Genomic DNA, 23,495 nt, shown 5'->3' with positions numbered 1-23,495 from the left:
TGCATGCTCACTACCATGATCCTGTTTGTTACTAAACTAAACTTTAACTTTTCTCATAAATAAAATGGGGTTAATATTAATGTCATTAATATGAATTATAACACACCTCGTAGAGTTACTGTGAAGATTAAATTAATCGAGGTCCAGTGTCTGGTACATATAACTTAATAAATATTAGCTGTTAGTATGATCATTATTATAATTTATTTTACAAATGCTTATGGAATATCTTACTAATTACCTGGAACAGTGATAAGCAATGTGAGGGATATAGAAGAAATACTAATGTTGTTTTTCCACAAGAAGTTATAATATAATATAGATGTGATAAACCAAACACATGAAACAGCAGTGAACTATGTATGACAATATATAAATAAGGACCAAACTGTGTGGCACCGGTTGTTGATGCTGCAGAAGAATTTGGAGCAGTGATAAATCAGTGAGGGTGGGGCAGTCAAGGTAAGCTTCATGCAGGAGATGGCACTGAAGCTGTGTCTGGAAAAATGGGAAGTACTGGAAAAAGATAGAAGGGTATTTCAGGTGGAGATGACGGGCACATTCACAAGACAGTAAAGAGGCAGAATTGATAAAAGCAGAGGCCTCCAATTGCTGAGTGATAAGGCAATCAGAATAAGATCTAAGTCCTTGTCTTCGATTTTAAGCACCTTAATAGCAAAGTTTTATGTTGAAGCTTTTTCAGCTCTTCCTTTTTATACATCTAACTGTATAAACTTGTTGCCACCATGTTCCCATATGAATGATGACATGTCACTTTCTCTGAGGAAAGACGCTGACTGTATGCATCAAGTCTTCCTGCACTTTTATTTCTGCATGAGAACTTCTTGTCAGTTTAATTCATTGCGTTTGTTTGTTATTGCAGTCAGCATCAATTTCTTTTCTTTATTCCTGCCTCCTTTTTCTGTTAGAGCATGATGGCTGTTTCCTCATTTACTTCTGCAAAACACCCTTTTGGAGAAGAGCAGTGAGAAGGAAGAGTTATGAAATATTAATGAAAAGAGAAGAAAAGTTACACTAAAATATTAAATATTCCTATAAAGGAATTATAAATAATATTATTTCTAATATATTAACTCTGTCTTACGAAGAGTCCTTGTGTCAATGGATTCTTCTCCTTTCTTAGTGCCCCCAGCACCCAACAACTCTCCCCTCTGCTTTAAGCGAGATGTATGACGAATCTGTAGCTTAAAGTGAACCATCCTGTTTGTGGTCAGTTTACACTTGGTCCATTAGAAATTTCATTTCAAGCTGTATTATATGTATAGGTTTGTTTTTATAATAGTGTTTTTCATAGCCTGGGATGGTTATAATTGAAAGTACTGTGCTCTTCATGGTTATGAGTAACTACATCATTTGAGTTTCACTTTGATTGTCAGATTGCTTTTAAACTATGGTTAAAACTTTTAGTAAATACAAATTTGGTACGTACTTTATAAGCAACACTGGTGGGTAGTTTATAAACAATATTATATGTACTCTAAGAAGAAAATGAAGCAAAGTATTTTGGATGAATTTAGTTATGGCAATAGCACATAAATAGAATCTAGTTTGCCATTTCCCTTCAGTATGTCTTCACTTTAGACTGCCATACTTAATCTTTTGAGTACCTCTCCAGTGAGTGACAAACTGTTGAAATTTTAAGTACTTACAGAATAGTTAATTTCCCTCAGTAAGCTGTGTGCCTTTAGATTTTACTTTTTGTGCCATGTACACATATGGAGTTATTTCACTTTATTTTAAGCTACCTTGATTTTGTCTTACTAAATTATATTTTACCTTATAAAATAGTTGAAATGTGCTTGCCATTTTCAGGTATTGTAGTAGAATTCTACTTAAAAAACAGTAGTAGTTGAAAGTGGTTTTTTTTAGCAAGTCATATTAATATGCCCTTCTTACATGCCATCTAACAGAAAGTCTATCAGTGCTGCTGCTCATATATAGTAACATTTCTTTGTAGCCATCTCTAGATTCCTTACATATAATAGATAAATCCACAGGGTCTTTTCCTTTTCATTAGCTGTGCGGTTTTTTCTGATGGTAAAGATTGTTATTCTTATAAACACTGTCCCTTGTAAAATAAAATGTAAAGACATCTCCACTTTCTTGTAAAGTTAATCTGATCTCAGAGACAACACATTGCTTTACCTTATAGAACCACCAAAAGCAGACTTACTGTTCCTCTCCCTCCCCCCAAAAAGGGCATCTCAGTGCATTCATGACATACTTGATGTTCACATCGATTCGATTCGAAGACTTGCCTCATGCTGCTTGCCTGGTGCTGCCGCCTTGCTCTTCTTAAGGAAAAAAGTCATGAGAACAACTTTTATGTTTTTGGAGACAAGGAGTATTCGTGGATTAAATCTCTCTTGGTCAGTTAACTGAAGTCCTATTCTTGGCATCTCTTAGGTTGTTGTCCTGACTTCTCCTTCCTCCTCTGCTCTCCCATTTTTCCCATTCTAATCGCAGTAGTCACTTATCAAATCACACTCCTGATGCAGAAATTCTAGTCTTAGAAAGAGGCTATTTTAAAATTAAAATTGTTTGGAGTATCACTTGCTAGAAAGTGAAAGGAGGCTCTGAACTTGTGACTTCTATAATAATAACCAAACATCAGGAAATGAAGTGGAATATTGGTTTGATCTTAGAAATAAATTAACTTGGGCCCTACTAGTCATAATCAGAACATTTACAAGACAATATTTGTTGACAGTTATGCCACAAGTGCTTTCAGATGTATTAGTCCTAGCTAAGGATGTAATACAGCAACATTTTAAAAGTTTGCATGAATACCTCAGGTTTATTTTTCTAAAACTAGACGGAAGAAGAAGTTTTGGAAGCTGTTAAGCTCTTCCTTATTTCTGTTCCACCTCATCTGTCATCTCATTTATAGAAATCCTATTTTAAATTTCCCAAGACCAGGTAATCTTTATCTTGTTTGGATCATGCTAGAACTTCAGCTGTCAGTTTTGGTTGTGCATATCAAAATATTTTATGGCAAACTCACCTACATATAAATTTACTTAATATCCATTTATTTAAAAATCTGCCTTATATTTCTCAGTATTCTTTTCAGCTAACTTAATATCAGTGGTTCGTTCTTCCTTAGGGAGGTATGTGTTGTTTTTTGTTTTGTTCTTTTTCTTCTGTGTGTTTTTTTTTACTTACCAAGCAACCATTGATCACTCACCTTGTGTCAGGCACTGTACTAGAGGCTTGGGATTATAATATAAAATGTTACAAGATTACACTTCACGGCATTTGATAAGAGAGTCTTGAAAACTTTATCAGTGGTTCCAGTGTTGGGTCATATTTTGAGGGCATGCGCCTAAAGGAAGTCCCTGAAGACCAGTGTGTGGGTTTTCACTTAACATACAAGCCTCTACTTTCAGGGTTTAAAAGTCTTTAGTAGTCAGAAGATTACTACAGTATGTAATTCCCATGGGTCTGTTATAGAATTTGCCAATTTGTCTCCATTTTTTGTAGTTTAACTACTTCAAACCTGCTGCTTCTTTAAGACTATGAGTTCCCAAGGCAGGGATCATCTTTATGTCTCTGATACCTGGCCTAGAGTCTGGCATGTACTCTAAATAATTGATGTATAATAAATGATTCAATTTCATATTGAGAAAGATGAGGAAGAGCCAAGATTGAACAGGGGATCGAGCTAATTTTTCCTCCCTTGACTTTCTTTTTTTGCCCCTGTTGCTCCTTTTAAAGAAGTAGGCCATGTTGACTGAAGAAGTACTCCGCACACCTGAAGAGGTTGGCCAGAGCTTTGCAAGCCCCACACTGATTTTATCACTCAGCATTGATCATTTTGTGGGGAATTAATTATCCTTAACCAAACATCTTAATTATTAGGAAGTGAGATTTAAGAACAAAGAGCCAGAGGAAGAGAAGTTTGATTCCCAATTTGACCTCTTACAAGCTGTGTGCCCTCAGGCAAATTAGTAATTTCTGTTAGCCTCCAAATCTATTAAATGGGAATAATAATGGTACCTAACTCATGGGATTCTTTGACAAGATTAAATGACAATCCTAAATTCCTAACACTAAAGGAGTATTCAAATTAAAATTAATACCAGAGAGAAGGCTGATATAATGTATAATTAAGCTTAGCACAGGGCCTTGCACACTAAAGGTCTCAGTAAGTAACAACTATAATTATTATGGTTTTTGTGGCTTTGTAACCATCAGCACTAATTTATAGTAATACAGTCAACCCTTGAACAGCAGAGGTTTGAACTGCTCAGATCCACTTATATGTGACTTTTTGACTTCGCTGAGGGTCAGTGCCCCTAATCTCTGTATTGTTCAAGGGTCAACTGTATATCATTACATATAGATGTGTATGTACACACACATGCATTAAATATACACATATATGTACATACTCAGGTCTCTATTTACAGCAACTCATTTCTAACTACTCAGAAAGTTATTTAGCCCTCAGAAGATTGTTTTGTGACTGTGTGATGGAAGGAAAAGGGTTAGGTTATCTTGAGGGATATTTCATCCGGAGCTTGGAAAATTAGGTCTTCCACAGTAGTACATGCTTTTCAAGCATCCAGATAACTCCTCTCTGCTAATTGTGTCAGTCAGTCTCTATCCTCTCCTCTGACTATCTGCCTCTTTTTCTCTCTCTTTTTCTTACATGTAGACATGCATTGACTATATACATTCTGACAGATTTATATTTTTTAACTCTCTTACCTGTCATTAACTATCAATTTCAATATTTCATACAAGGTAATTCATTTTTTCTTCTTTTTAAGACATCCTGTATTTTGGAAATATGCTTTGGTCATTTAGTGTTTTCAACTGATTTAGACTGAACAAATGTTAGTTAAGTACATAAATTATTTCATTTAATTCTCAAAACATTTCTGTGGAGTTAAGTCATAACCATTTGCCCAGCAAAATACTGAGGCTACAGAGGAGTTAAATGAGTTGCCTGAAGTTACACAGGAAATAAGCACCACAGTTGGGAATCAGACATACAGTGTGATTTCCAGCCACCCTTTCCACAGCATCATAACAGCCTGAACAAAAAGGACCTAGAAATCTTCATCTATGCATCAACTATCTCAGGGTAGATTACTCCCACAAATCTTACCCATTCGGTAGTGATTTTTAGTTGACTCAACTTCAGAATGACCATTCCTGCCCTTGTAACCCTCCTTGTTAACTGGCAGAGTGGAAGAAAATAAAAGATTACAGGTCTTTGAGAAGAGAAAGAATAAGTGTTGAAGTTGGGAAGGTATCAAGTAAATGGAGGGCTGGATAGTTTTAGCAAGGGGAATGAGAAGGAAAGCTAAGGATGTATGTATAGAAATACAGATGAATTGAAAGATGGAGAAACTTGTACCTCAAGACTGGATCTTCTCCACTCAATGAGAAATGAAAGTGGTTTTTGGAGTGAGAAGAGAAAGGGATGGTCTGGGGAGATTTAGAGAAAGGAGGGGAGGTCTGGAACAGTCTCTATGGGATTCAAGAAGAGAAAAATGTTTGAAGTTGTTGAGAGACTTGTATCTTAGGAATGGATATTTTTGGGGCTTTCTAAAACGTAGAACGTACCTTTTTAAAAATTATTTTATTTTATTTATTTATTTTTGGCTGTGTTGGCTCTTCGTCGCTGCACGTGGGCCCTCTCTAGCTGCGGCGAGTGGGGGCCACTCTTAGTTGCGGTGCACGGGCTTCTCATTGTGGTGCCTTCCCTTGTTGCGGAACATGGGCTTTAGGTGCACGGGCTTCAGTAGTTGTGGCATGCAGGCTCAGTAGTTGTGGCTCACGGTCTCTAGAGCACAGGCTCAGTAGTTGTGGCGCACGGGCTTAGTGGCTTCGTGGCATGTGGGATCTTCCCGGACCAGGGATCAAACCTGTGTCCCCTGCACTGGCAGGCGAATTCTTATCCACTGCACCAGCAGGGAAGCCCTAAACCATTTTTAAGTGTACAAATCCGTGACCTTAAGTACGTTCCCAGTGTTGTGCAACCATCACCACTGTCAATTTCCAGAATATTTTCACCATTTCAAACAGAAACTTTGTACCCATTAAACAATAACTCCCTGTTCCTGTCTCCCCTTGGTCTCTGGTAACCGCTATTCTACTTTCTGTCTTTATGAATTTGACTTTGCTACGTACCTCATATAAGTGGAATATATAATAACTGTCCTTCTGCGACTGGCCTATTTCACTTAGCGTCATGTTTTCAGAGTTCATTCATGTTGTAACATGTCAGCATTCCATTCCTTTTTAAGACCGAATAATATTCCATAAACAAGATATATACCACATTATGTTTTTCAATTGTTGATGGGCATATGGATTGTTTCTACCTTTTGGCTGTTATGAATAATGCTGCTATGACGTTGGTGACAAGGAATGGGTTTTAAAACTACATCTTTAAAAAATCGTATGAAATGACTATCTGCTTATACTTCCACACTGCTTAATTCTTTCTGAAAGCCTGGTTAATTTATTTGAGGAAAAGATAACATTGTTTGACTACCCCTCATGGATTTGCTGAGCACATTCTAAGGTTGTAATGACCATAACCCACTTCAAGAATTCACATCAGTCACTTAATAGAGTGGAAAAAATGAATGGAAAAGTATTGTGATTATTAGATAACCTCCCTCTTGCGTTTTGGAAATAATTGAATTAGTTTCACCATAAGGACATGAGGGTCTTTCAGTCATTTATAAAATGTGGTCCTAGACAGCTTGGTAGCATTTACTTTATATTCACAGCTTTAAGAAATGTTAAAATTATCATGCTTTATAGCACTGCCAGCACTGTCCGGTGATGTCTTTCTTATGGATATCTCATGATTTCCTATTGTCAGCCCAGCATATGAGATTGTGGAACTTCGTCTTGAATATACTTAGACTAGATTATAGTTGTCACATTACTGAGGTTCAACTGTCTAATGCATTATGTTAACTTTTGTTAATTGATAAAGGCATATGTAAAGGGTAAATATAATTTATAAGCAAAATAATTGATGTGCAATATGGTATTTTGGTCATTTTAAAATTTGAAGTAATTAAAAACAATTCTGCTACTATATCATTAGTTATCAATGTGTTTTGAACAAATATCAAAATAAAGAATAAAATGAATTGTTACAGTTCAAATTCTTTTACATGAGCTATTCAGCTAGGTAAAAAGTTCCTTCAGGGGCTTTGCAAACTAAACCTGTCAGTAAGTTACTCTGTTTGAACAAAAGAATATACTGATTGAATTAAGGCAGGAATTGTCTGTTAACTCAAAATAAGCTCATTCATGTTTATAAGTAGAGTCATGAAAATGATAAAGAATTAACTACAGTAAGTCCCCTACATATGAACGAGTTCCATTCCGAGAGCGCATTTTAAGTCCAATTTGTTCGTAAGCCCAACAAAGTTAGGCTAGGTACCCAACTAACACAGTCGGCTATATAGTTCTGTACTGTAATAGGTTTATAATACTTTTCACCCAAATAATACATAAAAAACGACCAAACACACAAAAATAAAGAAAACATTTTAAATCTTTAGTACAGTACCGTGAAAAGTACAGTATTACAAATAAAACAGCTCGCATACAGGGGCTGGCATCGAGGGAACAGGCAAGAAGAGTTACTGCCTGCAGGAGGGAGAGGAGGTGGGAGGTGGTAGAGCTGAAGGATCGTCAGCAACAGGAGATGGAGGGCAAGCTGCAGTTTCACTCACACCTGACTTGATGGAATGCACATTCACATCTTTGAAAGTTTGCAACTTGAAGGTTCCTATTTAGGGGACTTAACTGTACTTTAAAAAATAAAGATAGCTAATATGTACCTAGCAGTGAAAAAATACTAATTCAATACCTACCAAAATCTATATTTTAAAAAAAGGGATGCATATATAGTATTTACTAGAGGAGTATTCAAATTAAAATTAATAGTAAAGAGAAGATCAATATAATGTATATTCTATCAGTGAGACACTTAGGCAAGTTCTCTGTAGTTTTGGCAGTTCATGTGTCAGCAGTTTGTGGAGAGTTCTATGAGGCTGAAATTCAGATTTGCAGTAATTCTTTTTGGTGTGGAATATAACAGTCTCAGTCATTCTGGGGTCTGTGATTTAAAAAAACATTTCTCTCTTTGATTGATCATAGCTATTATTGAAATAGCTGGTAACATGTGACATGGTGCTATAATTTAGACAGAAAAAAATGGACTTGTGAATTATATCCACTCAGCTTAAATTTCTGTTTCTTGTCTCCACAGTATCTTTTGTACTTTTTCTGCAGAAATGGCCCTGTAGCATAATGTTCCTACATTTTCCCAGGGGAAAAGGAGGATGTCACAGAGTCTTGTCTGAAGTATACAAGGGGAACTTGTACAACAAAAATATAGGGAAAAAATAAAATAAGATTCAGAATTTCCCAATACAGGAAATGAAAGTTTTATTCATTTATTTTATTTATTAATCTTTTAACAGATGTGCTTTACATATACATCTTCGAGTCAAGGAGGTGAAAATTTATGGATATGATGATGATTCACGTAATTTCAGATGTTTAGATTTGAGGCTAATCCCTACATAAATCATTCTCCCCTCTCTTCTTTTGTAGGTAAAAGTAAGCTATAGAATAATTCTTATGACCAGTAGATAATAAACCAGGTGGGGAGCTATATGTGTTTGATGATTTCCCTGTTAAAAACCACTTTTCAGACTTTTTGCTTCATGTTTACACAGGCAGATCTTAAAATAATAAGTCAGCTGTCCATTTAGAATGATCAGGGTGGGTTGATTTAGAATTATTTGTAGGCCTGGTTTGTGATATGGCCTGTGAACATTTGTACTTTCCTTTTTTAATATATTTAGCAAAACTTTTTTTGTGTGTGTGGTTCGCGGGCCTCTCACTGTTGTGGCCTCTCCCGTTGCGGAGCACAGGCTCCGGACGCACAGGCTCAGCGGCCATGGCTCACGGGCTTAGTTGCTCCGCGGCATGTGGGATCTTCCCGGACCGGGTCACGAACCCGCGTCCCCTGCATCGGCAGGCGGATTCTCAACCACTGCGCCACCAGGGAAGCCCTCCTTATACTTTTTTACTCCTGGTTTGGTTGAAGATAATAGCACTGTGGTGTAGTGGTTCTTAATTGAGTATCTGTTATGTACCACCAGGGAAGCCCAGCAAAACTTTGAAGATGAAGTTTGTACATTACTTTTTACAGCTTTATTGAGGAGTAATTGATATATGATAACCTGCACTTAAAGTGTGCAATTTGATTTTTAAGTGTGAAATCACCACTCCCGGAATAAGATGATGAACATGTCCATCAGACGCCCCCCCCTGCCAAATTTCCTTCTGCCCCTTGTTAATCCCTCCCTCCCTCTCTCCTCCCACACCCTTCACTCCCTTTTCTGGCAACCACTGCTTTGGGGTATTCATTTTCTAGAATCGTATGTAAATGGAAACATACACTGTATGTGTCTGTGGTGGTCTTCCCCCTCCCCCGCTTCTTTCAACATTAGATTCATCCATGTTGTTACATGTATCAGTAGTTCATTTCTTTTTATTACTGAGCAGCCTGTTGTTGTATAGATATATCGCAATTTACTTATCCGTTCACCTATGTATGGATGGACATTTGAGATGTCTTCAATTTTTGGTTGTTATGAATAAAGCTGCTGTGAGACTTGGAAACAAGTCTTCTCGTAGACATATGCTTTCATTTGTCTTGAAATGGGGCTGGCCATTTTTTCCTCCAAAGGATCAGATAGTAAACATGTTAGTCTTTATTGGCTCCAGGTGGTAGGCTGGGGTAGTGGTAGGACTTCATTTGTTTCCCTTCTCTCAGGTACCATCTTATCTTGGCTGGGACTGGAAAATTTGTCTATGCGTTTTAAATGTACTTATGTTCCTTTTTTTTTTTTTTTTTTTTAAATTTTACTGCCTTTCTATTTAAAACCATTATGCCCAGATATGTGAGTTCTGTGTTTTCATATTATATTTATGCCGTAGAATTTGTAGCTCTAGTACTAAGAAGAAGATGAGTGACTTGTGGATTCCCTAGAAGCTCATCTCTTAAAATACTCATTTATTTTTATAGGAGTATTAAAATATGTTAATATACCAATTAATATTGTATCCCTCATTTAGGAGTCACTCTTACTCTCTCATTGATTGCTTATGTTGTTTTTTTCCTTTGAGCTTTTTATATTAAGACCTTTTATAGTATGAAGTATACATACAGAAAAGTACATAAAACATAAATGTACAGCTTACTTAAATTTCATGGAACCAACACACATTTAAATACTACTCAGAACAAAAAAAACCCATATTGCCAGCACCGTAGATGCCTCCAGCATGCTATTTTTCATTCACAAATTTCTGTCTCCCACCAAAGGTAGCCATTATCTGTAAGTTTGTGATTTTTACTTCCTTGTTCTTTTTTATACTTTTATTACTTAGGTATGCAACTCTAAACACTAGGGTTTGGTTTTGCCTGGTTTTGAACCTCACATAAATGCAACCGTACGTTCTTTTATATTTGGCTTCATGTCTCCTTTACACAATCTTAATATAATCTGGGACAGTACCTCACTTTCACTTTTCATGATCTTGACACTTTTTGAAGACTACTAGTTAGTTATTATATAGAACGCCCCTTAGTGTGATCTTTTGTGGGGGGGTGTATTTTTAGGAAGGCACACCACTAAAGCAACAGTGTGCTCTTCTAGGTGCATTATTTCGGGGGTGGGAGCTCATGTTGGTAATTTTGATTATTTGGTTAAGTGAGTCTGCTGGATTTTAAAGTTGCTATGTTTATGATTATTAAGTGTTTTCTGGGTAGAAATTTTGAGACTAGGCAGACGTCAAGTTTCTCATCCTACCTTCCTCTTGTAGTTTTAGTATTTTTCAATGGTTTTTGCCTGCAATAATTGTTACTGTGGTGTTTTTCAATTTCAATTCATCAAATATTTCAGTTATGGTGAATTTCAATTTCCTTCATTCTTTTTCAGTGCATTAATAGGGATTGAAATGGAAAGAACCACTGTCCCCTCTTCCTCATATACTTATTTATATTATTAAGGATTTAGGAATATTTTACTCCACGGGTTATAATCCAGCACTATGATTTTATTTTACTGTTTTGGCTTCGGTCCTTGGGAACGCCTTCAGTTCAGCATCTGTGTCTTTTTGACGTGCTCTCATCACTTTTCCGTATCTCCTTACTTCCCAGTACCACAAGATGTTCCAGGCTCTTCTTATACTTTTCCCCCCTCAGTCCAGAAATCAGCCCTTTCTCCAAAGAGCCCAGGTGCTTTTGTTTTTGTTTTTTAATTGGTGAAGATTGATGGTTGGAAACACAGATCTAGGTCCTCTGCACGGTTGTTGCTGCTGGGTGTCATTACAGACCCTCTCAGCTGTCAGAGCTAGGAATGTATTTCTTTCTACGGGCACACAGATTCTTTATTTAACCATGTGATTGTTGGTGGTGGTGGTTTTTCATTTTTTTTCATGAAAGTCTAGAGCATTTTGTTACTCCTATACCAGCGTTTAGAAAGCAAACCAGAAGAGAAAAGTGTAGGCTATGAAAAGTCTGTAAGGATAATAATAAACTCACTCATTTGCTAATTCAAGTTTCATCTGGGGCTAATGGCATATGCTGCTTTTAACTGCATTCTACTAGAAGTCTCAAAGAATAATGTAGGCCTTCTCAATAATGTGCTTTTTCTCAAATTCAGAAGGGCCCTACTGATCCCATATTAGGTGCATTTACTTTTTTTTTCCTAGTATGAAATATATTGGATGTAGTCTGCTCTTTGGAAAACTTGCTCATTGGCTTCGAAGTGGGATTTTATTTAAATCAGTCAGTATTCATGATACTGAAAGTTTTTTCAAAGTGTTTTGTTGCAGTTGAAAAGTGTATCAGTTAGTGGGTAATGTAATTAGGGCTTGTAGACAGAACAGTTAATTTTGAGTTATGTAGCTTATTTTTAGAAACATCCCCTTTGCCTTTTTTTAACTTTTAATTTGAAATAATTATAGACTCAATTTCCTTTTAAAGCGATTTTTGTAAGCCTGATATATCGTCAGCGAATGATGGTGAATGAGATTCTTTTAAATAATGTTCTTTCTACTACCTGCCAAGTTTTATTTTTCCTTTGTGTGAGAAAAATTTCTGGAAATAATTTTGCAGATTTCTTTCCAGAATAGATATTTGTTAATATTTGTATTTTGGAAATTGAAGCAAAATGAACATTAGACTTGCCTATCTTTACTTTTTTCAAAAGCTCTAATATGTTTCCTTTTTTTTTTTTTCCAGCAGTGCCGCCATTTTTTTTTCTAATATCTTTATTGGAGTATAATTGCTTTACAATATTGTGTTAGCTTCTGTATAACAAAGCGAATCAACTATACGTATACATATATCCCCATATCTCCTCCCTCTTGCATCTCCCTCCCACCTTCCCTATCCCACCCCTCTAGGTGGTCACAAAGCACCCAGCTGATCTCCCTGTGCTATGCAGCTGCTTTCCACTAGCTATCTGTTTTACATTTGGTAGTATATATAAGTCCATGCCACTCTCTCACTTCATCCCAGCTTACCCTTCCCCCTCCCCGTGTCCTCAAGTCCATTCTCTACGTCTGTGTCTTTATTCCTGTCCTGCCCCTAGGTTCTTCACAACCTTTTTTTTTATTATTTTTAGATTCCATATATATGTATTAGCATACGGTATTTGATTTTCTCTTCTGACTTCACTCTATATGACAGACTCTAGGTCCATCCACTTCACTGCAAATAACTCAATTTCATTTCTTTTTATGGCTAATAGTCCATTGTATATATGGGCCACATCTTCTTTATCCATTCATCTGTTGGTGGACACTTAGGTTGCTTCCATGTCTTGGCTCTTGTAAATAGTGCTGCAATGAACATTGTGGTACATGTCTCTTTTTGAATTATGGTTTTCTCAGGGTATATGCCCAGTAGTGGGATTGCTGGGTCGAATGGTAGTTCTATTTTTAGATTTTTAAGGAACCTCCATACTGTTCTCCATAGTGGCTGTATCAATTTACATTCCCACTAACAGTGCAAGAGGGTTCCCTTTTCTCCATACCCTCTCCAACATTTATTTGTAGATTTTTTGATGATGGCCATTCTGACTGGTGTGAGGTGATACCTCATTGTAGTTTAGTTTTGATTTGCATTTCTCTAATGATGAGTGTTGTTGAGCATTCTTTCATGTGTTTGTTGGCAATCTGTATATCTTCTTTGGAGAAATGTCTGTTTAGGTCTTCTGCCCATTTTTGGATTGGGTTGTTCTTTTTTTGTTATTGAGCTGCATGAGCTGCTCGTAAATTTTGGAGATTAATCCTTTGTCATTTCCTTCATTTGCAAATATTTTCTCCCATTCTGAGGGTTGTCTTTTGGTCTTGTTTATGGTTTCCTTTGCTGTGCAGAAGCTTTTAAGTTTCATTAGGTATCATTTGTTGATTTTTGTTTTTATTTCCATTTCTCTAGGAGATGGGTCAAAAAGGATCTTGCTGTGATTTATGTCATAGAGTGTTCTGCCTATGTTTTCCTCTAAGAGTTTGATAGTGTCTGGCCTTACATTTAGGTCTTTAACCCATTTTGAGTTTATTTTTGTGTATGGTGTTAGGGAGTGTTCTAATTTCATACTTTTACAGGTACTTGTCCAGTTTTCCCAGCACCACTTATTGAAGAAGGTGTCTTTTCTCCACTGTGTATCCTTCACTCCTTTATCAAAGATAAGGTGACTGTATGTGTGTGGGTTTATCTCTGGGCTTTCTATCCTGTTCCATTGATCTATATTTCTGTTTTTGTGCCAGTACCATACTGTCTTGATTACTGTAGCTTTGTAGTATAGTCTGAAGTCAAGGAGCCTGATTCCTCCAGCTCCATTTTTCCTTCTCAAGATTGCTTTGGCTATTCGGGGTCTTTTGTGTTTCCATACAAATTGTGATATTTCTTGTTCTAGTTCTGTGAAAAATGTCATTGGTAGTTTGATAGGGATTGCATTGAATCTGTATATTGCTTTGGGTAGTAGAGTCATTTTCACAATGTTGATTCTTCCAATCCCAGAACATGGTGTATTTCTCCACCTATTTGTATCATCTTTAATTTCTTTCATCAGTGTCTTATAGTTTTCTACATACAGGTCTTTTGTCTGCTTAAGTAGGTTTATTCCTAGATGTTTTATTCTTTTTGTTGCCGTGGTAAATGGGAGTGTTTTCTTAATTTCACTCTCAGATTTTTCATCATTAGTGTATAAGAATGCCAGAGATTTCTGTGCATTAATTATGTATCTTGCTACTTTCCCAAATTCATTGATTAGCTCTAGTAGTTTTCTGGTAGCATCCTTAGGATTCTCTATGTATAGAATCATGTCATCTGCAAACAGTGACAGCTTTACTTCTTCTTTTCCGATTTGGATTCCTTTTATTTCTTTTTCTTCTCTGATTTGCTGTGGCTAGAACTTCCAAAACTTTGTTGAATAAGAGTGTTGAGAGTGAGCAACCTTGTCTTGTTCCTGATCTTAGTGGAAATGGTTTCAGTTTTTCACCATTGAGAACAATGCTGGCTGTGGGTTTGTCATATATGGCCTTTATTATGTTGAGGAAAGTTCCCTGTATGCCTACTTCCTGCAGTGTTTTTATCATAAATGGGTGTTGAATTTTGTCAAAAGCTTTCTCTGCATCTATTGAGATGATTATATGGTTTTTCTTCTTCAGTTTGTTGATATGGTGTATCACATTGATTGATTTGCATATATTGAAGAATCCTTGCACTCCTGGAATAAACCCCATTTGATCATGGTGTATGATCCTTTTAGTGTGCTGTTGGATTCTGTTTGCTAGTATTTTGTCGAGGATTTTTGCATCTGTGTTCATCAGTGATATTGGCCTGTAGCTTTCTTTCTTTGTGACGTCTTTATCTGGTTTTGGTATCAGGGTGATGGTGGCCTCATAGAATGAGTTTAGGAGTGTTCCTCCCTGTGCTATCTTTTGGAAGAGTTTGAGAAGGATAGGTGTTAGCTCTTCTTAAATGTTTGATAGAATTCGCCTGTGAAGCCATCTGGTCCTGGGCTTTTGTTTGTGGGAAGATTTTTAATCACAGTCTCTTTTTAATCACAGTCTCAATTTCAGTGCTTGTGATTGGTCTGTTCATGTTTTCTATTTCTTCCTGGTTCAGTCTTGGGAGGTTGTGCATTTCTAAGAATTTTTCCATTTCTTCCAGGTTGTCCATTTTCTTGGCATGCAGTTGCTTGTAGTAATCTCTAATAATCTTTTGTATTTCTGCAGTGTCAGTTGTTACGTCTCCTTTTTCATTTCTAATTCTATTGATTTGAGTCTTCTCCCTTTTTTTCTTGATGATTCTGGCTAGTGGTTTATCAATTTTATTTATCTTCTCAAAGAACCAGCTTTTACTTTTATTGATCTTTGCTATTGTTTCCTTCATTTCTTTTTCATTTATTTCTGATCTGATCTTTATGATTTCTTTCCTTCTGCTAAATTTGGGGGTTTTTTGTTCTTCTTTCTCTAAATGTTTTAGGTGCAAAGTTAGGTTGTTTATTCCAGATGTTTCCTATTTCTTAAGGTAGGACTGTATTGCTACAAACTTCCCTCTTAGAACTGCTTTTGCTGCATCCCATAGGTTTTGGGTCGTCGTGTCTCCATTGTCATTTGTTTCTAAGTATGTTTTGATTTCCTCTTTGATTTCTTCAGTGATTATGTCGTTATTAAGTAGTGTATTGTTTAGCCTCCATGTGTTTGTATTTTTTACAGATCTTTTCCTGTAATTGATATGTAGTTTCATAGCATTGTGGTCGGAAAAGATACTTGATACGATGTCAATTTTCTTAAATTTACCAAGGCTTGATTTGTGACCCAAGATATGATCTATCCTGGAGAATGTTCCATGAGCACTTGAGAAAAATGTGTATTCTGTTGTTTTTGGATGGAATGTCCTATAAATATCAATTAAGTCCATCTTGTGTAATGTATCATTTAAAGCTTGTGTTTCCTTACTTATTTTCATTTTGGATGATCTGTCCATTGGTGAAAGTGGGGTGTTAAAATCCCCTACTATGATTGTGTTACTGTTGATTTCCCCTTTTATCGCTGTTAGTATTTGCCTTATGTATTGAGGTGCTCTCGTGTTGGGTGCATAAATATTTACGATTGTTATATCTTCTTCATGGATCGATCCCTTGATCCTTATTTAGTGTCCTTCTTTGTCTCTTGTAATAGTCTTTATTTTAAAGTCTATTTTGCCTGATATGAGAATTGCTACTCCAGCTTTCTTCTGATTTCCATTTGCATGGAATATCTTTTTCCATCCCCTCACTTTCAGTCTGTATGTGTCCCTAGGTCTGAAGTGGGTCTCTTGTAGACAGCATATATATGGGTCTTGTGTTTGTATCCATTCAGCCAGTCTGTGTCTTTTGGTGGGAGCATTTAATCCATTTACATTTAAGGTAATTATCAATATGTATGTTCCTATTTCCATTTACTTAACTGTTTTGGGTTTGTTCTTGTAGGTCTTTTCCTTCTCTTGTGTTTCTTGACTAGAGAAGTTCCTTTAGCATTTGTTGTAAAGCTGGTTTGGTGGTGCTTAACTCTCTCAGCTTTTGCTTGTCTGTAAAGGTTTTAATTTCTCCATCAAATCTGAATGAGATCCTTGCTGGGTAGAGTAGTCTTGGTTGTAGGTTTTTTTCCTTCATCACTTTAAATATGTCCTGCCATTCCCTTCTGGCTTGTAGGGTTTCTGCCGAAAGATCAGCTGTTAACCTTATGGGGATTCCCTTGTGTGTTATTTGTTGTTTTTCCCTTGCTGCTTTTAATATATTTTCTTCGTATTTAATTTTTGACAGTTTGATTATTATGTGTCTTGGCGTGTTTCTCCTTGGATTTATCCTGTATGGGACTCTCTGTGCTTCCTGGACTTGATTGACTATTTCCTTTCCTATATTAGGGACGTTTTCAACTATAATCTCTTCAGATATTTTCTCAGTCCCTTTGTTTTTCTCTTCTTCTTCTGGGACCCCTATAATTCGAATATTGGTGCATTTAATGTTGCCCCAGAGGTCTCTGAGACTGTCCTCAGTTCTTTTCATTCTTTTTTCTTTATTCTGCTCTGCAGTTCTTATTTCCACTATTTTATCTTCCAGGTCACTTATCCGTCCTTCTGCCTCAGTTATTCTGCTATTGATCCCATCTAGAGTATTTTTAATTTCATTTATTGTGTTGCTCATCGTTGCTTGCTTCCTCTTTATTTCTTCTAGGTCCTTGTTAACTGTTTCTTGCAATTTGTCTATTCTATTGCCAAGATTTTGGATCATCTTTACTATCATTATTCTGAATTCTTTTTCAGTTAGACTGCCTATTTCCTCTTCATTTGTTAGGTCTGGTGTGTTTTTATCTTGCTCCTTCATCTGCTGTGTGTTTTTCTGTCTTCTCATTTTGCTTATCTTACTTTGTTTGGGGGTCTCCTTTTTTCAGGCTGCAGGTTCATAGTTCCCGTTGTTTTTGGTGACTGTCCCCAGTGGCTAAGGTTGGTTCAGTGGGTTGAGTAGGTTTCCTGCTTGGGGGGACTAGTGTCTCTGTTCTGCTGGATGAGGCTGGATCTTGTCTTTCTGGTGGGCAGGTCCACGTCTGGTGGTGTGTTTGGGGATGTTGGTAGCCTTATTATGATTTTAGGCAGCCTCTCTTCTAATGGCTTGGGCTGTAGTCCTGTCTTGATATTTTAGGGGCATAGGGTGTCCAGCACTGTACGTTGCTGGTCCTTGAATGAAGCTGGGTCTTGGTGTTGAGATGGAGATCTCTGGGAGATTTTCGCCGTTTGATATTGCGTGGAGCTGGGAGGTCTCTTGTGGACCTGTGTCCTAAGGTTGGTTCTCCCACCTCAGAGACACAGTCCTGACACCTGGTTGGAGCGCCAAGAGCCTTTAATCCACATGGCTCAAAATAAAAGGGAGGAAAAAATAGAAAGTAAAGAAAGGAAAGAAAGAAGGAAGGGAGGGAGGGAGGGACGAAGGAAGAAAGGAAGGGAGGGAGGAAGAAAGTAAGAAAGGAGGGAAGAGAGGAAGGAAGGGAGGAAGAAAGGGAGGAAAGAAGGGAGGAAGGGAGAAAGGAAGAAAGGAAGGGAGGAAGAAAGAAAGGAACGAAGGAAGGAAGGGAGGAAGAAAGGAGGGAAGAAATGAAGGAAGGAAGAAAGCAAGAAAGGAAGGAAGGTAGAGAGGAAGGAAGGGAGGAAGGAAGGGAGAAAGGAAGGAAGGAAGAAAGGAAGGAAGGAGGGAAGAAAGAAAGGAAGAAGACAAAATGAAGTAGGATAAAATATAGTTATTAAAATAAAAAATAATTATTAAGAAGAAAAATTAAAAAAAAAAATACAAGTTGGTCACAACCCTAGGACAAATGGTGAAAGCAAAGCTATACAGACAAAATCTCACACAGCAGCACACACATACATACAAAAAGACAAAAAGGGGAAAATAGTAATATGTCTTGCTCCCAAAGTCCACCTCCTCAGCTTGGGATATTTCACTGTCTATTCAGGTTTTCCACAGAGGCAGGGCACTTCAAGTTGATTGTGGAGCTTTAATCCGCTGCTTCTGAGGTTGCTGGGAGAGACCTCCCCATTTCCTCTTTGTTCACACAGCTCCTGGGGTTCAGCTTTGGACTTGGCCCTGCCTCTGCACGTAGGTCGTCTGAGGGCGTCTGCTCTCCTCTCAGACAGGACAGGGTTAAAGGAGCAGCTGGTTAGGGGGCTCTGGCTCACTCAGGCCAGGGGCAGGGAGGGGCACGGATGCGGGGCGAGCCTGCAGCGGCAGGGGCCAGTGTGATGCTGCACCAGCCCGAGGCGCGCCGCGCATTCTCCCGGGGAAGCTGTCCCTGGATCCCGGGACCCCGGCAGTGGTGGGCTGCACAGACTCCCGGGAGGGGCAGTGTGGAGAGTGACCTGTGCGCACACACAGGCCCCTTGGTGGCGGCAGCAGTAACCCTAGCGTCCCACACCCATCTCTGGTGTCTGCGCTGACAGCTGCGGCTCGCGCCCATTTCTGGAGCTCCTTTATGCGGTGCGCTTAATCTCCTCTCCTCACGCCCCAGGAAGCAAAGAAGCAAGAAAAAGTCTCCTGTCTCTTCGGCAGCTCCGCGCCCATTTCTGGAGCTCCTTTATGCGGTGCACTTAATCCCCTCTCCTCTCGCACCAGGAGACAAAGAGGCAAGAAAAAGTCTCTTGTCTCTTCGGCAGCTCTGCGCCTGTCTCTGGAGCTCCTTTAAGTGGCGCGCTTAAGCCCTTCTCCTCATGCACCAGGAGGCAAAGAGGGAAGAAAAGGTCTCTTGCCTCTTCGGCAGCTCCAGACTTCTCCTAGAGTCCCTCCTGGCTAGCTGTGGCGCACTAACTCCTTCAGGCTGTTTTCACTCTGCCAACCCCAGTCCTCTCCCTGTGATCCGACCAAATCCCGACCCTGAGCTCCCAGTCCCCGCCCGCTCCGGCGGGTGAGCAGACAAGCCTCTCGGGCTGGTGAGTGCTGGTCGGCACCGATCCTCTGTGTGGGAATCTCTCTGCTTTGCCCTCCGCACCCTGTTGCTGCGCTCTCCTCCGCGGCTCCGAGGCTTCCCGCCTCTGCCACCCAGAGTCTCTGCCTGCAAAGGGCTTCTAGTGTGTGGGAATCTTTCCTCCTTCACAGCTCCCTCCCACTGGTGCAGGTCCTGTCCCTATTCTTTTGTCTCTGTTTATTCTTTTTTCTTTTGCCCTACCCAGGTACGTGGGGGTGTTTCTTGCCTTTTGGGAGGTCCGAGGTCTTCTGCCAGCGTTCAGTGGGTGTTCTATAGGAGCAGTTCCACGTGTAGGTGTATTTCTGATGTATCTGTGAGGAGGAAGGTGATCTCTGCATCTTACTCTTCCACCTTCTTCTCTAGTCCTCCCTTCATTTTTTTCTGATCTGATCTTGATGATTTCTTTCCTTCTGCTAACTTTGGGGTTTTTTTGTTCTTGTTTCTCCAGTACCTTTAGATATAAGGTTAAGTTCATTATTTGAGATGTTTCTTCTTCCTTGAGGTAGGATTGTACTGCTATAAACTTCCCTCTTAGAACTGCTTTTGCTGCATCCCATAGGTTTTGGGTCATTGTGTTTTCATTGTCATTTATTTCTGGTATTTTTCATTTTCCTCTTTGATTTCTTCAGTGATCTCTTGGTTATTTGGTAGTGTATTGTTTAGCCTCCATGTGTTTGTATTTTTTACAGTTTTTTTCCTGTAACTGATATCTAGCCTCATAGCATTGTGGTTGGAAAAGATGCTTGATATGATTTCAATTTTCTTAAATTTACCAAGGCTTGATTTGTGACCCAAGATATGATCTATTCTGGAGAATGTTCCATGAGCACTGAGAAGAAAGTGTATTCTGTTGTTTTTGGATGGAATGTCCTATAAATATCAATTAAGTCCAACTTGTTTAATTATCATTTAAAGCTTGTGTTTCCTTATTTATTTTCATTTTGGATGATCTGTCCGTTGGTGAAAGTGGGGTGTTAAAGTCCCCTACTATGATTGTGTTACTGTGGATTTCCTCTGTTATGGCTGTTAGCATTTGCCTTATGTATTGAGGTGCTCTCGTGTTGGGTGCATAAATATTTACAATTCTTATATCTTCTTCTTGGATCGATCCCTTGATCATTATGTAGTGTCCTTCTTTATCTCTTGTAATAGTCTTTATTTTAAAGTCTATTTTGCCTGATAGGAGAATTGCTACTCCAGCTTTCTTTTGATTTCCATTTGCATGGAATATCTTTTTCCATCCCCTCACCTTCAGTCTGTATGTGTCCCTAAGTCTGAAGTGGATCTCTTGTAGATAGCATATATACGGGTCTTGTTTTTGTATCCATTCAGCCAGTCTGTGTCTTTTGGTTGGAGTATTTAATCCAATTACATTTAAGGTAGTTGTCAATATGTATGTTCCTATTACCATTTTCTTAATCGTTTGGGTTTGTTCTTGTAGGTCTTTTCCTTCTCTTGTGTTTCCTGCCTTGAGAAATTCCTTTAGCATTTGTTGTAAAGCTGGTTTAGTGGTGCTGAATTCTCTTCGCTTTTGCTCAGCAATGCTTCCTTCCTCTAAAAGTTTCTTTGGTAGCCACACTATAGAAGCATTTAATTTTTTGGTAGTTATTAGCATTTGTATAAAGGTTATATTAATGTTCACCTAATAGAAGGACAAAACAATTATCTGGTACTAAATGAGTCATGGTTTTTATTTTAACATATGCTTTTTATTTTAACATATATGTATAATGCATCTGTAAATGCTGAATTAATGCCTTTACCCTGGGGATTTAAAATGTGTGAATTCTATATTATACACAAATACCCTGTCATAATAAAATGGTGCCTATTATTTGACAATAATTATATATACAATTTGGCATAATAATTTTTTGAAAGGTAAAAGTATTTTAGGAAATGTTCCATCTTAGAAGCTGTAATTTATGTTCTCAAAGTATTAATTATTTTATACATAGCAAACGTTTAAATTATGCATATTAAAATCCACTCAAATGAAGGTGGTAATGTAATTTTTGTAAGGAATAATACGTACATGAATGAGAAAGAACAGTATTTAAAAAGCGAAATATATATATATGCTGTGTAACTAACATATTTAAGATATTTCTTGTTTAGAAGGTAGTTATTAGATAGGCAAGTTGGAGGAAGGGGAGGACACACTGAATAGTATATTGGCAAGCTTCCTAAAATGCTTATGCATAGTAATTAGAGGCATATTGATTTTTAAATGTCAGCCAGCTTTTATTCTCTTCCTTTTCTATTATGCATTTGTATGAACAGTGACTATTCTTACTTCTAAAAGAGGTTTATGAAGCTTTTTGTGATCATTTGTTATATAGGAAATAAATTACCACTGCTATATAAAACTAACATTAAATTTGTGATACTAGCAATTTGTGTGAGATTTAAAGTTTTGTTGCTTGGATTAATTTCTTATTTGTCAAATGATGGTGAAGAAATTCTCCATTTCCTAGTTGAGATTTGGGGACATTTCTTGTGCTTTCTACTTGCATCCAGTGAACAAATATCCCTTTAGTCATGTTTGTAACCTTCAACAACATGCTAAAAGGCATAACTGTAAGTATCACTCACATGCCGAACTTAAGTACTGTAGCTTTTTGCTAAATTGGTTTAATTTATTATTGTGTTTGTCAACTATTTGCTTTCCTTTAGTGGCCTTCAGTACTTTATAGACCTTTAAAGAATGTCGGGAACAGAGGATGTTCCTAGGAGGTGGAATATCTATCTACCTTATTTCATAAAATCTAAGGTGCTTTAAGAGTGAACTTTATTAGTCTTACTAGACCAAGTCAGTGGAAGGTTAAGTAGGGGTAGAAAAATTTCCCCTTCTTTTCTTCTAGGTTCTTTGGTCTAATAATTAAATTGACTTAGGACCAATTAACAGGAGAAAAACATACTTAAGTTAGTATGTACGGACGGGATCACCAGAGATAAGAGACTCAAGGGTAGGTAGAGCAGTTGAGGCTTATGTGCCATCCTGTGCTAAGGAATGGGATAAGGGCCTGGGTCTTCAAAGGGGAGGAGGGTAACTCACAAGATGATGAGAAAAACAGATGTTTTGTATTTAGAAGTTTGCCCTGCCATGCAGATTGGTCTTTCAGATAAAAACGTTATCTATGGTAATAGCTCTCTTTCTGGGCCAGGCACCCTATGTAAGTTCTTTTAGGCAGTTACAGAGAGATAAAAGTTTTTCCTGCGTCTGCTAGGTCTTGATTGCCTTCAGCTCAAAATAATCCACACGTCAAAGTAGTGTATTTTGGGTATTCTCCCCTTCAGTAATCATACAACCATCTCACACTGTCACCTGGTGACAGTGATTAAAGATACCATAGAGTAATTAATTTAATCATGACCTTCTCATACCCAGCACGACTTCATGCTCCACACGCATTGTTCTAATGATGGTATTTCCTTATTCACAGTGTTTCAATGTAGTCAAGAATGATAGCAATTTATGTTTCTTTAAACAGGAAGGAAGGAATGATGCAGGGAAGGTAACCATTTTACCCCCACTCTCTAGATGATTTTTTTTCACGTGCATTTATTGTCTGTACAAAAAAATAAATATTACTTATGAAGTAAATATAAGACATTTGACGTTCTTCATGGCCCATTCCAAACCTTCTTCGGGTTTTCATCTCTGACTAACTTATTCCTTACTTCAGCCAGACTTCTTTACTTTTGGTTTCAAATCTTCTGCATTCTCAGGATATAGTTTAAAATTTCTCCCTTTGCCTTACCAACCCTTTAAAAGTTAAGCCTAAATTCCTCTTCAGGCTTCTCCAGCTCCCTCCATAGAAGGTATCTCTCACTCCACTACTTTGCAATGGCAAACACCTCTAGAATAGCATTTATCAGAGGCCACCTTTTGTTAGGTTTAA

At 37.8% G+C, this 23,495-nt stretch overlaps 1 protein-coding gene across 1 annotated transcript in view; it reads left to right on the top strand.

Moving 5' to 3' along the window:
* RNGTT (RNA guanylyltransferase and 5'-phosphatase) overlaps window positions 1-23,495 on the top strand; it is a 243,626-nt gene that overhangs the window by 170,906 nt on the left and 49,225 nt on the right. The gene's annotated exons all lie outside the window — the stretch shown is intronic.

The sequence above is a fragment of the Kogia breviceps genome, chromosome 13, assembly GCF_026419965.1.
Source record: "Kogia breviceps isolate mKogBre1 chromosome 13, mKogBre1 haplotype 1, whole genome shotgun sequence".
Taxonomy (NCBI): domain Eukaryota; kingdom Metazoa; phylum Chordata; class Mammalia; order Artiodactyla; family Physeteridae; genus Kogia; species Kogia breviceps.
Note: the sequence above shows the minus strand (reverse complement) of the source record. Positions and strands in the feature narration are given on the sequence as shown.